This window comes from Nylanderia fulva, unplaced genomic scaffold (genome assembly GCF_048542155.1).
Source record: "Nylanderia fulva isolate GAGA-0341 unplaced genomic scaffold, ASM4854215v1 Scaffold25, whole genome shotgun sequence".
Taxonomy (NCBI): Eukaryota; Metazoa; Arthropoda; class Insecta; order Hymenoptera; family Formicidae; genus Nylanderia; species Nylanderia fulva.
This window is the reverse complement of record NW_028190314.1, coordinates 2,003,745-2,027,803: the sequence shown is the minus strand read 5'-3', so window position 1 is coordinate 2,027,803 and position 24,059 is coordinate 2,003,745. Positions and strand designations below refer to the sequence as shown.

General features: G+C 32.5%; 1 protein-coding gene and 1 long non-coding RNA gene across 3 annotated transcripts in view; one reads left to right on the top strand and one right to left on the bottom strand.

Annotated features, from left to right (window-relative positions):
* LOC146722972 (uncharacterized) overlaps positions 1 to 1,457 on the top strand; it is a 36,705-nt gene extending 35,248 nt beyond the window's left edge. Inside the window, exons 3-4 of the long non-coding RNA XR_014924823.1 lie at positions 903 to 1,091; positions 1,194 to 1,457. This is a non-coding gene — a long non-coding RNA (uncharacterized LOC146722972). The remainder of the gene's footprint in view (positions 1 to 902; positions 1,092 to 1,193) is intronic.
* The window catches only part of LOC114940707 (uncharacterized), a 309,972-nt gene that overhangs the window by 278,722 nt on the left and 7,191 nt on the right, over positions 1 to 24,059 (bottom strand). The window lies entirely within an intron of this gene.

Genomic DNA, 24,059 nt, shown 5'->3' with positions numbered 1-24,059 from the left:
AGAAACTATACAATAGAAATTCGGCGAATTAAAATTATGGTCATATTCATAGCATTAAGCAACTGTCATTGTGAAGATTAACAATATGACAGTTGTATATAATAGGAAATAAATAATAGAAATAATTAAAGGCGCACGTGAAGCGCGTTTATGTAATTTAATTGTAATAAATATTAAATAATTGAATATGTATATATCTGCAATCTATTATATCGAGACGATTTATGTAATACAAAAAGAGCACACCTACTTTGAAACCATTTTTTTCGCCCATTTTTTGATACGTACTTTTTTCTTCTTCTCTCTAGTTAACCCAAGGTTTTCTAATTTCCATATTTATCAAAGGCGTCGAAAGTTTTCTGCGCTAACTTGGTTCCAAACTCGGAAACTCTCGCTCCCTTTGGGCAAACGGAAGCTTCGTCGCTGGAACTGTCTTGTTCTGCTGTCACTACGTGAAAATTAAGGAGGATGGATGGCAGCATTATTTCTCCAACTTTCTGTCACCGTATAATTATAGCCTGACAATATATTATACATGTTCCGTACATCTCAAGATTGGATTTTATTATCAAATATATCTGAACGATGAATCATGCTATGACAAATATTCATTGCCAGATTTATCAAAAAGATTGTGTTATTATTATTTCATGATATTGTTTTATTTTATTTGTAAGTACAATTATTTTTATTTTAACACGCGTTTCTAAAAAAGAAAATAAAATAATTACGTAAATAACTTTCAAGTAAAATGAGATAATTTAATTACACACCAGAAGCTTTACAGAAAAGTTTTTGTTTATTCCATTCACACAAAAAAAACTGTTTTTTAAATATATATTTAACTTTAATAAAATTACGTTTTTTTTCAGATTAAAATTAATATTGTTTATTTTTTTTAGCTTTTAGCAACAATTGTCTACACCATTACATAGGCGAAAATTTTGCCAAGAATATTACCAGGGAGATACTAAGACTTAGAAAAATTACCGCTCCGATGCTAAGCACTCCCAGAGGTCTGTAATATATGAACTGAGCGCGTGGAGACTGTAAAACCCTTCGTTGCGCAAGGAATGCCCTTTTTCTTGCGAGTGTGTAAGCAGGAAAAATGGTAGTATGGTGAAAATAACATTGATATTGCATCAGAGGCAAAATCTCATCCTTAAGATAAATTGATATTATTTTTTTTATAGTTCTCCATCTGTGCAAAAGATGCTCGAGAAATTTCTGATAATCAAGATCGTTAGATAAAAGTTAATAAAACTCGTATTGTGATACACGTGCGAAAGTAGAGTGCTAATTAGAACTTTGAGTGCAAGTTCTACGCGACGAAAGCGTGGCTTAAAATAAAAAGAAAGAAAGAAAAATGACCCAAAGGAGCGCAAGCTGATTTTGTTATTCCTGTTAAATAAATGAAACAGACTTTTCTCTTTTTCTCATTGTCAGTTGTCCTTTTAGTTTCTTCACTTTTTATTTCACTTCATCTCTTCTTCTCTTTTCTTTCTTCTCTACAAAAAAAGTATAACAAAAATGTATGTTCCAGCATAATTAAATTGTTTAATTTATAAAAACTTGCTATCTTTCAAAGATAATATTATTTATGTAAATTTTATTAGCTCCTGACGGAGACTTATTACTCAAATATCTCTTATAATTTAAGAAAATTTTTCAACATTTAATTTAGCTATTTTAATCGACCTAGAGTATATTGCAATCGTCTTTTCGTGTCGATAGAAAATAAAATGACTATCAAGAATACATTAGAAAGATGTTCGACACTTCAAACATTCCGTCTCGATTCTAGTGATGGACAAGCTGTCGCTTAATATGAAACGAAGAGCGATATTTCATTTCGCGACGCATGGACAGTTGATGTTTGTACTTTCCGCAACTTTTAATCAATGTCAATCGGCGCAATGGATGAACTAATTCAAGAGTGATCGATCCATTATGGCAACGAATCGTAGGATATTTTCACGAACAGACGAGGTCCTATTGACATGGCGCTCTCCCTATTCTAGATAATTATCTAGCGATTGTAGGATAATTTCATCGGGGATCGAATTACCTACAAAGTAGAAAAGTCGTTCTATAGGATTAAAGAGCAATCACATTTGCAATGTTTTGCATGTAGCAGATTTTACATTTAAAAAACCGAATCTAGGAAATGCAAATACAAAAACTATATAATAAAATTATAATAGACTAAATAATAATTATTATTAATATATATATATATATATATATATATATATATATATAATTATTCTATTATTATTATGTTTTAATTTATAAATATTACACCAATTTTTATATTAAATAGATAGAATAAAAAGTAAACAAATCAATTGTTTAAACAAGTTAAAAGATAGAAATATGCTTGTCATATTTATTCTATCCCTGAGGAATTATTTAAAAGAAAGACTTGAGTAAAATATTAAAAGAATTGCTCTGTACTTCTTTGCTATTAATTATTATAAATTACAAAAATTCACTCTTTAAAGTTAGATTTAAACGTCAAGGGTTTTTGCTTCTTTGTATTTCTTGCCCCCTATTCTGCATTAAAAATGCTCACGCGTGACTAAACTCTTTGCGATGGTGAAACTAGATATAATTGCGAACAGAATGAAAACGATTTCTGAGAGAGAGAACCGCTGTAACATCGGCTTAAATCCGCCGACCTGGTACAGAGATACGTGAGTCGTGTCTTAAATAGAGAAACGTATATGTTGCGAGACGACCACCGAATAAAATATCATTCTTTTCTCGTCTGAGTTTTCTTTGTCACGAACACATGTGCACATGTATGCCTATTTCATTTATATCTTTCTCTGCAATTTTTTGCGGATTACGCTGCATAATTACATTGTAAAACAATGCAGCAGAACATAAGTATTGTTCGCAACATTATCTCTACAGAATCGTCAAGATACACAGTAAATTTAAATCTATGTTTGTAATCTGCTCTGATAAATTTATACTAATCCATAATATACACGCACATAATTTCAAGAGAATTAAGATTGTTCATATACTGGAGAGAGAAAAAGAGAAAGAAAATATAATCTCGTAAATAAACTTAAAAATTGCTTAGATTAATCACATATATCTTTTTTTTATTAAACTTTATAAAGTTTAAAAAATCATAAAATTGTTTAACATTACAAATAATTAATCTTAATTAATCAAATAATTTAATAATTTAATAAATTGATAGACAATTTCTCTGATTTTTCGCTTTTTACGTAGTACTTTAATTAAAAATATTTATTTAAAGAAACATATATGCAATAGCACATATGGATGAACAAAACAATGTTTGCATTAGAAAGATAATACGAAACTCTATATTGTTTACGTTTATGTCCGCTCATTAACTTACATTAACAGAATATTATTTGTTACCTAAAATTGATACACATACAGAGTGCATTATACGTATTTCAAGTTGAAAACACAACAAGATCTCGAATTATATGCACCAAGATGCATTTATCCCGAATAGTTAGCCAGGACGATATCTGCAATATTCCAGAAATACGCATTCGCTTTATTTGCTCGCCACGATTTAATCAATGTTTAAATTTGAATCAAATTGTGCCAATATCGTCGGTTTCGGGCACGCGCACGACAATCGCATAGCAACGAGAAAAACTCGCACTTGTTCCCGCAAAATGGAGTCAATAAAAGCGAAAATTCACAAAAACGACCGCGTTCACAAAGGATAATTTCGTAGTTGCGGTATTGACGAGGCAATTTTTGCCCTTTATATGGATATCGCGCAATGACTATTTCTTCCCGTTACAAACCAACGGCGCATTTTATTTACATCCGCGGAACGCACACCGGAACGCTGCGGAATCCCGCAGCGAATGAATTGAACGATAAATTGCAGAGGCCCCCCGGCGAAATTTACGGATGAGCAGAATGAAGTCGTCGATTTTCCTTCCGCAATCCCGTGTCCGGAATTCCGAACGCGGTCGTGATTAAAAAAGTACATCCAGAGCGATCCTCTGGATCTTCCGTGCGTCGACAGACGAGAGCATATATTGTTGCGGAACTATAATTTAAGCCGCCTACACATCCGGTCGCATCTCGCGCATCGTTTATATTCGATTTACCTTCCGGAATTACGAATAATCTTCCAAGCGACATATGTGTGTATTCTACTTAATTTTCTTATATATTTTACTTAATTTTATTATGCTTATTTAATGTGTATTTTATTTTCTTCAATTTTAATTTCTTTCGGGCGACGCGAATCGATATATCGATCGCGACCGCATCGGTCCGCCATTACTTACTCCGGCTTAATGTTTATGCTTAGCATACATGAATACCATAATTGCTCCTGATTCTGTCTGCACCAGCTCGAGTGGCGCATGCTGGGAAAGAATAATGAAAACGACGTGATACGCCCGGTTCAACAATGGCTAGAGGAACTATCTGGCGTAATAAAAGCTGCATAAGGACGTAGGAGGTGGGTTCTTAATTCCATACGTCTTCATGTAAGTTTCAAGCTGACTTATTATAAATGGAACCTACACGCGCAATTTAGATAAAATTTTCCATTTTTCGGAACATGTCTTGTTAACCGAGAAATAGAGGGAATTCTAAAGAAAGAAATCGCTCTCGCTGTTACATTTACTATTAAGTGCACTTTTGTAAGTACACTATTTTCATTCTTTCGCAGAAATACTCTTTATAAAGATATACGTTGAAGTTAAGTGGAATCTACTGTATATCGAATAAAATATTTATCTAAGAGAAGAGACAGAAAGTCGTGCAAGGAAAAATAGAATTAGATATAGGTACATCATTACATTGCAAATAATTTGAAAACATGAATATATAAATAAATATTTTGCAACTTGTGTAGTAAATTATTTGGAAGATTTTGTTAAGGTTTATACAAATACACATGTACGTATAGTAATCATTTGTAAAAACAAAAATCGTTTTCTTACATATACAACTTTTCTTTCTCTTCTCAGGCATTGTATTTTCCTGCACGTTCTAGACTTCTTCTCTCGTTAGAACCATTTCAGTGCTGAATGCAGTACCTGGCTGCAAATTCAATCCGCAATTGCGCCTCTTCCAGATCAGCAAGTTTATATAGCTTACGTAATTTCTCTAGTAGAAAGTGGCCAAGACTATCGAGAAACTTTGGTGTAAAATGAGCAAAAGTTTGAGCAGTGTCTCGACAATCCGCAGATGAACAATCATCGCGTGAATCTCGTCGCAGCGCGATAACCACGCTAAAATAAAATAAAGTTTTGATAATAAGTTACGAAGAACGAAGCGATCCGTGAACAAAAATCTTTCACTTTCCACGAAAATACGTGCATCCTGAAGATAAATGGACGAGCAAATCGAAGGTATCTTCCGCTGGAGCGCGCAAAGGAAGCGGCTTCAGATTCATTTAAGAAACGTCACAAGATTAGTACGGTCGGAAGAAAATTCGCCGTGCATGGACTTTTTAAAATTACCCGGAAAATCGCGGACCCGAGAAAATATCGTCATCGTGTATTTGTCAGCGCGAGATGCGGAAATAGAATTTTTCGGTCAAACTTTGCACGTACATTTTTCGGTAACCAATTATAAGTTGCGAATTCGCCGATATATATTCGAGCTTTTTCAAGTAATAATAAACGATTCGCGCCAAATTGTTTTTTGTGACAGCATTATAGTACATTAATACATTATATAAAAAATATACATACAATCTCTATTTCTATATATTATATCAATTTTTTGTTTTCTTACTTCGGTTAATCTATAACCGAATATAATTACGTGCGCAAAGCGAAGTTATTCTATATATTATTCTTTGATAATAAATTCCACGGAATGTCGACGCATGCATAAAAAATATTGCAATGCATGCATAATTAATTATGTAATGCACAAAAATTCAATATTTAAAACTTTAACGGAGATCAAAAAATAGAATTTTGTACAAGAATCTCTCGATCAAAATATTTGCGCTACCATTAGATTTGCGCGTCTGTACACGTCCACCACCAAATATTGAATTTTTATGCATTACATAATTAATTATATTAATATTTTTTACGCATTGATTGCAATAATAATTGTTACATATGCGTTGCAATTTTTATGATTTTTTTGTAGATATGTAATAGATACATTGACCTGTGTATATGTATGTGTATGTGTATGTGTGTGTGTGTGTGTGTGTGTGTGTGTGTGCACTATAAAAAATCTCATAAAGAGCAATTTTGGTAACAAAATGTTAATTTATAGCACCGACATGTAAACATGTGTATGTATTTAGTAAAACGGTTGCACAAGGAGAACTAATTTTTCGTGTGCCGTGAGCAGCGTAAATAAGAAGAGTAGTTGTAGCTCCGCTAGTCCAGCACAAGTATATATATATATATATACTTATAACGAAGGACTTCTAAAGAAGGAAGAATATATATATATTCTTTCTTCTTTAGAAAGACGATTTATATAAAAGTTTATTGAAGTATGCGTTAAATAATGCAATAATACTTTTGGCATATTCACTATCACAGAAGAGCAGGCAAAAGGAAATATTCCAAAAAGCAAACCAAATGAAAATATTTAAAATATATAAAGATTCTTCGATTCCTAATGTGCGATTTCAATTAAAAAAATGACAAGACATTTTTATACATATAAAATATAAAACCGCGAAATGAAAAAAGATATTCAACATTACCCAAAACAACAGTGTAAATCTGTCGAATATTTATAGTCGCTTTTCGAAGAAATAAAATCGCAATTTCTCTGTGTCTAGCTCTTTAATTACATTCGAAGAAACATATACTCATAAATTTATAAATCTTTCCAGTGAGTTCTTTATTTCTTTTTCTCTCTCCCATTTAACGCACTCAAAGCTTTGAAAACATATAAAATTCTATAAATGCGATATGTCTCAGCCTCAGGCATAGATTCTTATTTATAGAGCAAATTAAATTTTTATTTTATTCAATTTAATATTCATTAAAATGACTGATTTTAATTAAATTATTTTAAATGACTGATAAATAATTAGACATGTCTTTACGATCTTCTGTGAAAATTGGAACTACAGATATTTATTCTCGCCACACACTTTGGTAGTGTTGAATGTACGGCTTTCCATCTCCATCACGATGCTATCCGACGCTAAATCGTAAACACGTATCACATAACCCGGTCTGTAGGTGCAATGTAATTGTAACGGAGACACTACGACGTGGAACCGGACCTGCACGTAGACTCGAGCAGTACAACTTGGAAATTCTGCCCCGGGTTGCTTGCCGAAGCAACACGTCAAAACGTATGTTTACGAACGTCCAAATCCTGTATAAACAAAGAAACAGATTGTTCGTTCCTCTGATAAGACGATTAAACCGAAAACCAATTGTAAGTTTCTGAAAAACTTTTTTTTACCCAAGATTTTATTTTTTTATTTTATTGTTATAAAAATGAGGGACACATCTACGTGGCAAACACAACCAATGTAAAAAATCTCTTGAAAGAATTGTATACGATATATCGAGAATTAATAGCCGTATAATAGAGAAAGAAGAGGAGAGAGTAATCTGAATTATTTTCGGAATCCTCTCTCATACCACGGGATATACACTTGGTATGTTCACGCTTCTGTTACAATTTCGCCATTTACATGGTCTATTTACCACGCCGCAATGTACGCTCTGCACCCTGTTACATTAATGTACAAGGTGGCTCACCAGCCCATCTCTCTCTTGCTGTCAGATGCATCGGAAAACCAGAAATTATATATTAATACGCGTTTTAGCAGATAAATTCAATTTGCATCTCATTCATTCTCTAGTGTCGATAAAATAATCCTTTTTATGCTAAAAATAAACACACATATCGCTCTGCAAATGTTAAATTAATGCACACCATAAAAACAGTATACAATGTTTCGCAAGCGTATATAGCACCATAATTTAAAATTGTTTATTAATATCGTGGTATCTCTAAAAAATAATAAATTTGATGCATAGACGGTTTGTGAAATTGCTTTAAACGACTTATTTCTTATCATTGATAAGATAGTTTAATTTATTCTTAAAACATTAAAGTGAATTGTCCAAAATTTAATGCAGCAAAACATTCGATGTAATCCTTCAACGATACATTTCATTTTGATCATTAATTAATTTTGCCTATTAAGCCTCATGTATAGATAAGCTATTCTCTTTGTGTTCTTAACGAAACTTTAATACATCAAAGCATTCCAGATTTAACATGGCGGATAATAGATTATCTGCTACATATCGCATTGTCCAATAGTATAACTATGCCTAATACGGCAATGATCTAAAACGATTATATTCGTCGAGCCATAGAGAGGCAAGCGCAAAGCTATGTTTCTGACAATCGTGATCAACGACGTGAAACGATATGACAGAATGACGTTTGACATTTTCATTACCTTGCGTTTGTAGCATAGACGCATTTCTATGTGTGCGAATATATGTATGTATGTGTATGTGTGTGTGTGAAGCATTCCGAAGAGAAATCGTGAATCAGACATTTTTTGAATTTCAGTTTTATTGAAGCAAGGATTTCTCATTCAAATAAAAGATTCAAAATGCCGAAAAGTGTCAATTAGGATAAAAGAGATATTTTAAAATAAAAAAAACAACTTAAGAAATAGATCCGGACGTTAAACGCAAAAATTAAATTTTATATACATATTAGAAAATATAGCGTTCTTATATGAAATAATAAGTATTAATTCATAATTTACTAATTCATGTCATATGACTTCGAGGGATAATAATATCATCGCCATTGTCTCGTGGGATTTCGAAATGTACTATGTTGTGTAAAGTCGAATTTCATTATGCTATATTATTCGAAACATGGGTATGCTGATTGTGTTTCGTGTAAAGGAATTAATATACATAATATGTTGTATTTTTACTCACTCTATGCTTTACTCTATGCTTTCAGCGTTATAAATAAATATGCTACAACATGCTGTTTAATAAATAATTAATATTAGAGTGGATTTTCTTTAAGATCATATATATCTGATATTCAGATCTAACTTTCTTGTTATTACATATTTTCATTAATTATTGTATATTATAATAAAATACGAATATAATGCAAATAAATTTATTCGTAGATTTAAAATTTTTTTATGTAAGATATCATATTATTATATAATATATATACATTATTAATCATGTCATATTATTAATTTATATGACATAATTTCACAAATTTACATTTTCGTAGAATGTTCAGTGAGCTTTTTCAATTTCGTTAAAACTTTTTAATACTACAATTAGTACTCATAGGGAAGAAATGTATCCGGATAATCTTATGATTTAGTCTTCGTGATTTAATCTTTGCGAGAGAAACTCTTTATCTCAAATAACTGTTATGAATAAGAAGCTTGTCTAGAATGTCCGAATCAGAAAGATAAATGGAAAGAATTAAAATTGTTGAATTAAAATTTACTGCAAGTCACTATTTGTCACTATTATGCTATCACATATTTGCGAAAACGGAAAAAATTATTTCAACAAGCACGAACAATAAATATACATGTATCAAAAAAATGCAAATGTAATGTAATTGTAGAAATAATCTGATATGTAATAACAACGAAACTGGAGACAATCAAATCCGTAGTAGCCGTAATTACAATGGCTTTACAAGTACGGTAGCTGCAGAAAGCGTTATTTCGGATTGGCTGAGTTCGTTAACGTGAAAATTACAATTAACATTCTAAACGAAATTAGTACTAACTTTAAATGAATATGCAAGAAAGATAGGAGTAGGAAGATTTAAAGCTACTCGCATGTATTAGAATTTATTACACGATTTGGGCGCGTTTTAAATAATATTTATATCAATTGAGAGAATATTTTCTGCAATCACAATTCATTAAAATAATTTTAGCGATAATAGTATTATTTGTAACTCTAAAGTAGAATTTTATTCCGATAAAGGAAAGAGAGTGCGCCTTCTTCTTCCGTCATATCTTATCAACTCGAAGAAGAACAGATTATCCGAGGCAAACTTACGTTATGATAAATTACATTATAACTTCCTGTAAAGAAATTTCACTCCCTTCTCGAGAAGTTGCTCAATGTACCTATAGACTCTAGGACATTTCACTACGTTTAGAAACGCGAAACACAAAGTCTCGTGAGAGAGAAATTTGTTTTCCTCTATCAAACATATCCGTTAATTTTATGCAGATTTATGAAAATGAAGCCGTGAGATTAATTTGACCGCAATTTGCGTCATATGTTTTTTGTTACAAAATGTTCAAAATTATCTAAATGAAATGCAACGCCTACAACGCGCTAATAATATCCGCAAATGGAATCAATTCGATTTGCAATATGATGTAATCGACAAACTCGATTAAACGCAACAACTTTGAAATTTTCAATTTTGCTTATGCAAATTTCTCAAATAAACGAGAAGAGCTGGAGCTGAGAAATAGAACTGTAAATTACAAATGTGAGTTGTTTAGAAATTGCAGAGATATAAGTCGATAAATTAATTTATAGGAAACAAAATTACAACGCGCAACATGAATTTCCGTCACCGCCGCGAGTTTGATAATTTCAGGGAGTCAGCGACAATCAGAGTTCAATATACCTCATGACTTGTCGTATCCGATGTACTCCATAACAAGATTATTACACCCTCAACCTTCAGGCCCGGTACGCGTGGTATTACATGCACATACGCGCATGTCGGAGTCACTTTTACCCTCGCAGCTCCTCGTAAGCTCTTCGAAAACTTTGTCTACAAGCTGAGTAGGGTTCGCTCGGTAAACTTTGCGTTAATTTCATGCAGATTCGAAGGGGTTAGCGCCCGTGAACGAGGCTTAATCCCCCGCGGTGTTGCATACGGAGCCAGTAACGTGTTTATGGAGTGCGTCCTCATTCTTGATTATTGCCTGCCGCCGATTGTTCAAATAAATCTAAAAATCAAATGGTTAAGTGATTGCTTTTATTTTTAAAAATTGAAGAAAAGAAAACAGGTAGGCTTGCGATCTAAAATCTTCGCTTTGTTCTGAAGGCCCACCTGTTTTCCTTTCTTAAATTTTTGAAAATAAATCTAATTGACAAAAAAAATATATAATTTAATTTAAAAATTTTTTAATTGCAAATAACAATTAAAGATGACGGAGATTCGTATCTTTGGACAGATTATTTGAAAATTATTGTATATTTTAGAAATATAAATTTAAATTGAAAAACTTTGAATTCTCGTAATTAAATACATATTTGAATTTTTTGATTAATTATCACGTATTACTAATATATAAACGAGATTGAAGAGAATATTAATGTGATAATTGAAGGAATCGCATTTAGAATCATCGAAATTCAAATTGGCATCCTTGCTGAGTAGATTAGCACTTATTATCGCGAATTGCATTACATATGTATGTTGATCAAATCAAAGATGATAATTACATTGCGTGGTTCGTTATATTTTACATCGTTACTATATCAATATGAATCCATTTACGAATGAATGGCGATGTAACGTGAAATTCATACGGTGTAAGGATATTGAGGCGTCTGATTAATAAATGTTTAAAGTTTCGCGAATGCTAAATTGTTTACCAGAATATCGCATTATTAAAATGTTATTTTGTTTGCCAAAGTATTAAAACATGCATAGCTCTAACCATTCGTAATTAACAGCGCATTTTACTCCTCTGACAAGAGGAGTAAAACAAAAAAAAATGATAGTAAATCTCTTTTGGAAACTATATCGTAAAATGTATATTTCAAAGAGAGTACATTTTTTAAAATGTCAGACAATGCGAAATGGCATTATAAAATTTCCAATTATTTATCTCCTATGTTTCTCGAACTCGCGTTTAGCAAAGTTGAGCGTGTTTTGTGAACTGTGCGTTAAATTTTGCTCGATAATAAAGCTTGATTTTCGAGAATAATCCGTGAGGGAAATAATTTGTCGACGGTTGACACATGCAGGTGATATTAAACAGATGTTTGCACGATGTGATAAACTGTAGGACATAAATTCACCGGTCCCAATCACGGTCGTGACCCATCCAAGCAAGTCATAACCAACAGTCGTGCATTAACGCGTTACACAACTTTATACGAAGTAATACACGAGAATTATTGGATGAAGAACTTTCAATCAGTTATTACAATATAACGCCGAAATTCAATGCGCAATAATTCCAAATATTATTACTGCTAGCTTAATTGTATTATACAGAATTTTATTAGCCTCTGATAGATAATAGTTGCGCAGTAAATGAAAATTAACTGCAAATTCTGAAACTTTTATGTCTACTACGTTCTTGGCATAGCTCGGAAATTGCGATAAAGTTATATATATTTTAAATTAAATTTGCGCAAACATGTAGAAAATTTGCTAAAACTTTTTTAACAAAAAAATTAAATTAAATTTTGACTTTAATTATATTCATAAAAACAAATAAGAATGAAAGTTTTCCATTTCGACTGATTAAATATTATTTTCCTTTTAGAATACCATTCATTAAATTATTATCTAAAAATATAATATACAGAGAAAATAATTTAAATCTTTAGCAATTTAATACTTGTATAAAATTTTTATAAAAATATACAATTCGTAAGCTTGTACTTTCCACAATCGACTAATTTTATATTATTTTTTTATTTATCTAATAAATACAGAATAAACTACAATAAATAAAATAACATCTATATAATGAACAATTTCATGTATCTCTTTAATTTTCTAAGTATAATATTAATTAATAAAATTTGTATCACTAAAAAATGATCTACGTTGCGTGTAATATATTTGTATGCATCTTGCAGAGCACGACGCATTACATCCCCGAGTTTATTCCTCTTTGCGCGTTATTATTGCTCGTTAAAGTTACCGTATTAAACTGCTACCTTTAAACTCGAAGTAATCAGTCGACGGACTTAATCGCGTCTGCGCAAGTGCATTATTCTGCTTTAAGCTCTCGCTTCTAACCAGGCGACGCGGCGTTTCGCTAATAGAATCTCCATCCGGCAGACGCGATATTTGTGCGCCGCGATACATCGCCGGTCGTTAATCGTGAATCCGGTAGCTCGCAGCTACAGCCTGCATCTGTTGCCCCCGACCTCGCTCGCGCGTCGCAGCGTATATTTATTAGCGAGCGACATAGATGTTCGCGATAGAGTATGCGACTAGAATAGAAGATCGCATCGCCACCAGAACAACGAGATCGATCGAGACACGAAGCGAACTGGACTAATTATACCACTACTGTGTTATATCGATAGTCTATCTCTCTTCGATTTTCCGTGTGAATCATAGTTATCAACCATTTCTGCATTCGCATTTCCAACAAAGAACGCTAATACATACGACTTGAAGCATAGCAGGTCCAACGTGAATGCATATTTTAAAGAGATCCAAAAATGCGTCATCGCGCTTGGTTGTCAAGATTAAAAATTGCACTTATAAGTAAATGGAAATAATTACTAATAAATTTGATAAAAGGCTGTTGAGAGCAGTAAATATAAAAATTCAAATTATGTTAGAAAGTAAGTCATATATAAAAATAATATTCTTTAATATAATGTATAATTACGTTATTTCATCATTCTAAGGCGATATTTATTTTGTCGCTTATGCGAAAGCTTGGTCATATTTTTTGAATGCAATAAATGTATTTTATTTTTATTTTATATTTTTTATAAGAAATTAATATATTTTTAATCTATTTATATCCAGCGCAGGAATAATCTATGATTTATTTAATGCAAAGCACGAAAATACATGCGCGGTTAGAGAGAAACAATCAACGCAATCGAATAGAATAGATATTTCTGAACAAACGTGGAAAATGTCGCGTACTTGGTTAATTAAATCTCTCTCGAAACGGATTCTCAAAACGATTGGTCGAACGGAAACGAATCGTTAACAAAACATTTGCTTTTCGCAAAACAACCCGACTGTACGGTGCCAAATGTATTAACACCATTCCAACTTTCTACGCTCGTTGCAGAGCATCGAACAATACAATTGTTTGTATTCCGTGCTAATACGGATTATATTTTTATGATATATCGCTTTTATAAAATTCGCAATCTTCATTTTTTCGATATACCGATGAATAATATATATTTAACTTCAAAAAGCACTGATATATATATCAATCATTCACGTATTTTTATTGTATATTGCAACAATGGAATCAAGAGAGGTTTTAAACATTCTTTAAAAGGAATTTTAATAGAGATGTGATTTCAAACAAAATCATTCATTTTCGAAAAGTTGACAACTCTGATTTTTATCGATATTTACCAATCGTAACAAATAAAGTAAGCTAAATTTTCGCTGTAGCTTTAATTTTATTAAATATAAATAAATAACTATAAATACAAATTGATTAAATATCAATAAATAATAGAGAAAAAAGTGCATACACAAATCAAAATGTAAAATTAACCGATTAAAAGCAATGTGTTCTCTAAAATTGTTGATCTAGATATAATTTTTTGGACTACCGGCACGCGTAATAATATCATGATATTCGTTCGTGCACAGCCCTTTTCACAAACGAGAATTGAATTCCAGATGAAATGTATAAAAGCCCATTCTCAGACGGTATTTTATGTCGATACGACGGAATTTTCTCCATCTACGCCGTAGAAGCGCGTCTATGCCTCTGACTCGAGACAAAGGACCACGAATATGAAGGAGCACCGAAGGGTAGAAAAGTAACACACAGAAAGAAGAAAACTCATCGACTCGAAAAGAATTTCGTGCTTTGATATACCACAAAGCGTGTGATCGATACCCGTGTTTGTTTCAAACAGTCGTGACGCTCAAATCGAGGTCTCGAGGGAAAAAAGTCTAAATAAATTTACAAAATCATAAGCATATACATACCATTTTCTTTCATGTTTTTTGTTACATATGTCTTCTCGCCGATATGTTTATCGTGCGATCCATCAGTATGATCCTTAGTCTTTGATTTCATGGAACAGAGACTATTTCTATATTCAGGCTTTTTATTATATTGAAGCATATCAAGTGAATCGCTCACATTAATCATGATATGATCGTTAAACAATATGAGAGATACAATCCTTTCCCTCTTTCTCTCTCTCTTGATAATAAATTGTATACCCGAGATACATTCTATCATAAATTATTTTATGCAACGTCAAGTGTACATGACTGCACATAGTTTTTATTATTTTATTTGAACAAACACGCGATGCCGTTTTTGCGACATTTTATTTTTATTTCACTCGGTACGAGAAATTACCCTTAATTAAATTCATCGTGAAGAGCGCATAATCATTTTAGACACGAAACTTGAGGGTCGAGGTCAAACAATGCATTAACTTTCACCTTATACCTATATCGTAAATACCAAATCTCGATTACCAGCTATAAAATTGATAATTATCTTTATCGACCAACTCGGTGAAACGCGTTCATAGATAATCGCGATAGAAGAAACTATAGAAAAATCGATCGAAACGCGAGTCCTGAAAATTTCAAGGGATAATAACGGGCGGTCATCCTCTCTGACAAGCAGGTATGGAGGAATTTGCTAGAAATTCTGAGATGGAATGGGAAATGGGAAGCCTGGAATTCACGACGAATGCGTGCGGACGTCCGTCTTTGACCATTTCGTAGCTGGACTACGTCTACTTGGTATTCATATCGAAGCTCAAGCTCAATTCTGCAGACAGAATTTGATGCACGGACAGCTTAATGCCGATTTTCAATGCGCCCACAATCTCATGACAGGTGCATCTTCAGGAATTCAACTCGAATGGCTCGTTTATGTCGTTAACATTACGTCCTGCGAATAGCAGTTAAAAGTTGGTATATAGTTTTATTATGAAGGGAATGGCGTTTTTTTTTTTTTTTTTTCAAGAAAAAATACATACGATAGCAGTACCTTATATACATTATTGTACACAAAGTTTAAAAATCCTCGAAGAAACTAACTACAATATCGTCATAAAGTTTGCGTCAAGCGTATAAGTTTGGTATAGAAAATTTTATTTTTCTCTTCCTCCATCTATTATGTAATATTTTTATTTATTTTTTTTTTTTGCAATTTTTATGAAAACATATTTTTTGTAATAAAATTTCAAATAAAACATCAATTTACAAAGGCTTTGAAAGCAATTAAATATACGCTTGTTCAATGATTTGTAAATAAAGTAAAAATAAATAAAAACAAAAAAACAATATTTTTGTACGCTTTTCAAATTAATAAATATTACTGTAAACATAAAATATAAAATGTTTTTTTTATTGCAAATCAAAAATATCACTTTTAGCATTTGATTTATGTTAAAATCTTACTCTCTTCATAATTACATATAAATCTTTACAATGTTGACTTTATGAAATAATGCTACACGTGACACATCACTCTAACGACTGTGCGGTATTCTACCTCGACACAGTCGATACATATATACGCAAAAAAACAAATATAAAAATAAAATATGAAAATAAAAATAAAAATAAAAACAACTAAACTAATCGGCACTCGTGTCAAAAGTCTAACAAAAAAACCCGGCTATGTAAAATCACAAAGCTAGATTTTGGTAAATTTTTCTATTAACAGATCAAGATTCTCGTTTAATTTATCAGTGTCACTATGTAAATTTAAACTATTCCTCTGACGTTTTATGTGGATCATTTCGGATATCAAACGTTTACCTAAAAAAGGCTCCTCGTCTAAGACTTTTACATCCTCCCAATTAAATTCATGGTTCAATAATCTATGTTCCGATATGACTGATAATTGTGACGCGTTTCTTTTTATGTTGTTGCGATGTTCTTTCATCCTAGTTTTCAACAATCTACCCGTCCGCATAGGCTCCGATTGCCGTCGAGATTTTATTTTTATTGTAACACAATAATTCGAGCCGAGATTAATAGTTTTTTAAATAAATCATATCGAATATCCGAGGAAAATTGCATTAATAATTTTCACGTAATTTCTGAAAATCTTAAATTATCTAAATAATATATTTTACTATACTATAATTATACTATACTATACTAAATAATTTTGTAAATGATAATATATTACATATACAAAATTGTATTCCAATCGAACTTCACAGAGATTATAAAATTGTAATACTATTCAACTGTGAAATGTAATAATGCATTAACCATGTTTCGTCAGTCATGACCATTGTATTTGTTATGGACCTAAGATGATTCTGTTTACAAGTAACCAGAGATCCAGAGGTAGTTCATCGGAAGTTTATACCAACATCTATTACTACTGAAGCAGCAAGGGAATCGCATTTACCACCTGACTGTGCCAACATGATTATTTGATGATAATGACTGACACGTTGGACTCTCGAAACCCTTGTTCGTATAATATACTCCAGTTTGCATTGTTTTCTCAAGATCGTACACGACAAGTTATGTCTCCGAAAACTGTTAACAAACAAAATGAAATAATTCCGATAAAATTGAAAACCACTTATTTTGTTATTTAAGATTTTTTTCTATTAGTTTTTATATATAAATAACTATGTTGTCAGCTCTTAAAAAATTTAGTTATAAATTTATACAAATATATATGTGCCAAATATAAAAATATGTTTCTTGAAACATAAAGTAGTGTTTTTTAATATAATAAAAGAGATATTTTACAATTCTACGATACCTACAATATTCTATACGCAAAAAATAAGAAATATCTCGACAAATAGTTGCATCGATTGCTCCGAAATTCTCATATTTCATATGTCTACAAAGTTATAATACGGTCACCTTAATTAAAACTAAAGTATTCGAGCGCCCCGATATTGGATGAAAAGTTATTCGTGCAGCAAAAACAAGTCGTTGTGGTTAATTAACGACGTCGAAAGACCGGAGCAAGTACCTCTCCTCGATCTCGAAAGAAATAACTTTCTCTCTCTTTGCATTACGTAATCTTGCCTTTTCGTGACCTTCCCAAAAAAAAACATTCAAATTACAGCAATTATTTCTCCGAAGAAACATGTGAGTGTACGACACGTGCGCGATCAAAGAACGGCAAGAATGTTGTTTGCGCGTCAGCCATTATTTTGGCTTTTTCATCAGCGTTTGACGGAATTCCGCGCGTAACTCATCGTACATTCGATCAAATTCTTGTCGAATTGCCAAACAAATATTTTGTTCGAATCAAGTCACGTCAGCTGTACTATTCTCGTTGCACATTGAATTTGTACTCTTCTCGTTCAGTTAAATCAACTACGCCCTCGTTTCTCTTTTTGAGCGCCATATATGTACGCCTCAATAACAATTGATTCAGTCACGTTAACAATCTCTCTCTCTCTCTCTCTCTCTCTCTCTCTGTCAGGATCTTTGGTAACAATTTCACAACTTTTTGCAATTTCTTTTAATACACAATTTGTCGGAAAAAAAATTTAATTGCCTTATTCGTTATTTTATATCCGATAAGAGACAATTTATATATATATATATTTTTTTTTTTAAACGAAAATCCATGAAACGAATAAATTGGCCGGGACACGCAGTTCCTATCGGAAGATTGAATTGCTTTGCGTACGTGATCGAAGAGTTTACGATTGACTGTTTAAAAATGAAGGCGGATATCTAGAAATAATTAATGAAAGCGAGAGGAAGCGAGCTCTTTCCTGTCTAAAAGCATCGGACCATACGTTCCAACGCAAAACAGGATTAACAATCCTGCAGATTGTCCGGCAAATTGAACCACACTAGATCGAAATAATCGACAAATTCGTAGGCATAACTCTCCTCTAATCGTAATCGTCGTTTATCCAGGGAACGAAGCCCCATCGATATTCCCCGACACCACCGACTTGAATTTATCGAACCTACATCGCGACACGACTCGATTCCGCCAGTGCGAGAAAAAAAGTGTCGATTATAAAGCTAATGACTCGGAAACCGATTGAAGAAATAAATGGCCTTACTACGCGATGCACTTAAAAGTATAGAGAATTTAAATATGTATGCGTCGGGTAGGAATAAGAAGAGTGAAAAATAAATTTTTCGAAACTATACTTAATAGCTGCGCCCGTTTAATTTTCTGCGCACTGTTTTACGTTTATCGTGAAATTTTACAACGATTGGATTGCACGCTATTCTCCGATTACTCTGCCTATTCTATTGTATTTCACATAGTAATACCGGGCACACACAAACTCGCTAGAAATACTCTTCTAAATGTGATACTATTTCTCTTTAAATCCGATAAACAGGACAATTTGCAGGGAGCTTCTCTCATCAAATGGGAAAAAAAGCAAATACATTGGTATGTTTCTCGTGACGCGAAAACATATCAGTTTAATCATTCATAGTGCTGTTCCATTGCTTATCGATTTCTAGAAATAACAAACTGATAGATAGCTTACGTGGTTATTTTACTAATTGCTTAATATGTAAAACGCAAATATAATATCCTTTTGCGCATTTACAATAACAAGTTTTACGAATCGACGGTAATTATAAACAATTGTATTAAGCGTAAACATATTTGTATATACATATATTTGTGCTAAGCGTGATTTACTAGCTACGTACAGCTAATGTAAATTAAATATATAAAAATCCAAAAATTAAGCTTAACAATGCAACAATTATATTGTATTAATACAATGCGGATGAAACTTGAAAATTAGTTCTTATTTATTTATTCTGTTGTACATCAACAAATATTACCTGATATTTTAAATACATATTCAATCTCTCATTTTATCGCGTTTGACTGTTTATTTATAATTTATATCATTAATATATGTAATAAAATTATAAATACGTGAAAGATGAATTTATGCATTTTATTTACCCGTTCTTAGAGATAATGCAAAAATATTAAAATTATTGTTTATTTATATATGATATAATATAATTTACATTTCTTCACGCAGAGCAATGACAAAAATACCAGATGTATCTCTCCTACTAATTTCAATTTCGACGTCACCAATTAAGTTAACGCGATATTTTCCCGATTTATTGTCCGTTCGTGGCAATTAAATTTTTCCACGATTAAAAGGCATTTAATAAAACGTCCGTCGAAACAACGTCCATACACACTTTCACTGCATTTCCTCTTTTTTTTTTTTATACGCGATATATCGCGACAACGGCGTAATTAACTTGTCAGATGGCGACTGACAGGAGATTGTCCCGAAAATTTCGACCGATAAAATATCGTGCGAGAGACGAAAGTACTTTTCATATAAATATATATGTGCGTACAAGTCGCTCTCCTCTCTCGCCATATCATTAATTTACGAGCGGGACGATCCTGCTCTCGCGAAAGCGATGCCACCGCATATAAACCGAATGATTCAGTAGTACGAGCGCGCGGTATGGCCCGACGCGACGTCATAGTGATAATATTCTAATCGGCGGCGCGTGCTCGTTTCACGCTAAAGTTACATCGGTTGCGATAAAACGTTCCATTCGCGGAACAGACACCGCCCCGGTACATGGATATATATGTGTATATATATATACTACATATACAATATGTATATTATATATAACTATGTATTTCGCGTGCGCGCGCTTCGTTTAATTTCACAGATCGCGGCGAGTGCGTTTTAATTTAATTTCGACCGAATTTGATTGACGCGATGGAAAAGGCTTGAGAACCGGGTGAGAGATTGGAAATCCTCCGCGCGTGTTGTCCCGTTCAATTTAATCGCATAGATAAATTTAAGTGGGCTTCGCAATCAATAATATGTGTATGTTATAAAAAAAAACAAACATCTTTTTTTTCAAATATACTCAAAAATTATATAAGCAATCTCCGCGTTGCTACTTTAGAAAATAAGTGAAAAATTAATAATAAAATGTTATTTACAAAAAAAAAAAAAATAATAAAATGTAAAAGAATGAGCAGTTAAGATGCATATCATAAACATAACATCAACAATAAATCCTTGCCTCAGTGACTGGATATTTGCTTACCGTTAATTAATAGAAGTTTGCTAATTACTAGAGAAACTACCTGTTATTTATGCGTGGTAACACAAGCAACGATAATATTTGCTAGTTGGACAACTACTAACATAGACAAATTTCTGGAAACGTGGAGATCAGAAACAGCTCTGTGCAACTTAATGCGTTTCCACTCGGATTGTATAGAGTTTCTAACAAACAAAGCGAATATATTGATTAAATTATTGAGAACAATTATTCACAAAGATACAAGAAAATCAAGACGTACGTCGCGCTATAACAGAATCGTTAAATCATTTTCATGCTTTCAGTGAAACGCAATAATTAACTATTCTATCGAGATGTGAGTATAATCATTGACAACGCTTCAGCTCGTTTGAACATTACTAGCTGATTAATTAAATCAGTTAACTCGATCAAGGCAACTAATTAAAACAGAAAGAGCAATATCTAGCGCATGATGAATCAATTATTGGCAATTAATGGTGATACGTCCCTGATAACATCTAGCAAAACCATCCATACGCGCGAGAACACGTCGAATAAAGTGTTGCAACGTTAAAGCGTTTCTCCCTTCCACATACAGGACGCTAATTTATGGTGAAAGCATTTTGTTTCGTGTCACCATCGATAATGGCGACGCGGAAAGAAAAGTGTCGACACAAGTGTTGGGTTGAAACGATATTTGTTATATGATTAACGAATGCTGCTTCGCGACATTTACGATCTTTATTGTTCAGGTCTTTTATCTATATAATGAGAGAGAAAAGCTCACGGGAAAGCATCTGTGAAAATGCATATGATTGAGAAAAAAGATAATTCTGGACTTCCAAAATTGCCATATTATACAGAAAAATTAGTTGAATAAACCAAATAATTTAATATTTTGCATGTAAAGAGTATCCTCTCTCATTTTATCAAATATCAAGCTTAGAATATGTAATCTCGCGATATTGATTTTTTATTTATTTATATTCATATTTTTCATTATGTAAATATTGTATAACATCATAAATTCGGGATATCGTAAATCAAAATTGCACATAAACTGATATCATATTTTTATAAAAAATCAAGAGATGCGCAGTTTTTTACTTCAAACAAATATATACATATCGCAAAACATATAGAAGGCAGAAAGTTTCGCAGAAAAAAAACTTTACTTTGTATAATCAAATTATCCTTCTTCTAGACAGACGGAAATTTTTCTCCTTGATATTTTTCCTCTCAGTTTATAAAACCTTTGAAGATGTACTATCTCAAAACTTGAGATGAAACGGTTTCTTTATGGCATTGATAATGTCTCTGGAATTATTGCTGTAGCAATATTGCAATAATCATAGACACTTTGCGTCATCTAAAAGTTTGTATAAATTGATAATTTGATAAACGCTTTATAAATAAAATTTCTACAACAATCGTATGCATTTTGCACTCGATAAAATGTAAATTGATAACGAAAGTTTTGTCGAAAAAGTAATATACGTAATTATGCACTTAATGCTGAATATTCGATTCTCCTTTTGCCTTTTGACCCTTGTCTCTCCGTTATTTCAGAATAAACGACCAAAATCCAGAAACTTTGCCTGTATTTACGTAGTGCACGGGCATCCTAAGAAGATTATGATGGTCAGACAACATCAAATCCACATCAGCCGCTGAATAATCTCCAAAAAAAAAAAACCTGCAAACTGGATGAGATGAGAGATGATATAAGAGTATGAAAATAAGCATAAAATGTGCTCGTGTGAAATGGAACGAAGTAATCGTTTGCCTCCGTGAGAAGTTGAACATTTCCGTCTTTCACGAATATATCGATAGTAACAGTACGCACACACACGCACACAGATATGTGAATAAAGTATGAGGAACCAGTACGCATACACGTGCATCAATGCGATGGTAGATGCCAGTTGGCAAAGCATGCAGTAGAGAGTGTACGTATAAATTTCTGTAAGACTTCCCGCGGGATGAGTGATCGATGAGGGGCTTTCCACTTCGCGCAACTCCGGATATATATCGCGAATAATCGAGAGCTGGGATATAAACCGTTCGTCTTTCCGCATTTTTCATACGCGTTATGTATTGCAGCGTTGCGCTTTCTTTGTTTCGTCCAATATTGACTAACGTGTCATCTGAAAGGATCTCTGTTTGCAACCGCGAAATCAGATTTTCAGAACGTTAGCACATCGCAAGTTCGAAACTATGCGAGAACAAGCGGCGATATGGGATGTAAACGAGATGAAAAGTGGACATTTTCACTTTGTGATGGCTTTCGCGAAAATCGATGTATGGTCTAACTTTTTACCAAGCCGCGGCTGCTAAATGCAGGCTAATAACGCACGAGACTTTTATTAAATCTCTCTCCCTCTCTCTATCTCTCTCTCTCTCTTTCTTTTCTCTCTCCTTTTTTCTCTCTACCATCTCAATGCTTCTCGATTTGTGCTGGCACGTATGCAGATTTTTAAATGAAATAAAACGCTCGCTTACGGCAGTTTATTCGTAATTTTACTCATAGAATTTAGATGGAAACACGTGTATGTATACTGCCTGGTATATTAACATTTTAGTAAAACTGCAGTGCGTGAAAGGGAATTACAAACGCTCCAACGAATTATACTCATTAAGATTAAATGTATACTGCCAGATGAGTTAACTCGAATGTTGAAGCAAGACGCACATCATTTTTCACTTTTTTACACATAAGATGGATGATATTATAATATCGCAACATTAAAGCCATTTCTTGAGAGATGCGACACCTTTGAATTTAGAAAATGGATCGATGTTTCTCAGGATTGGACTTTTAAAATAAATCGAAAATCAAAAATAATGAAGCAAAGTATTTTAAGCTTCTATTTTCTAAAACACGTCAAAATATTGTATAACGAGCTTGTATATTATTTAAAAATAATTGTTAAAATAATATTCCATCTTATTATTTTTGAGAGATTTAAAGTGACAGATTTATGTGTAAAGTTTGTCTTAACATTTTTTCTTAAACGCACAATAATAAATACATTATAATTTAAATAATTCGATATTTGTATAAAATATTAAAATTTATGCTTTATATTTCAAATAATGCACACCTGAAGAAAAAT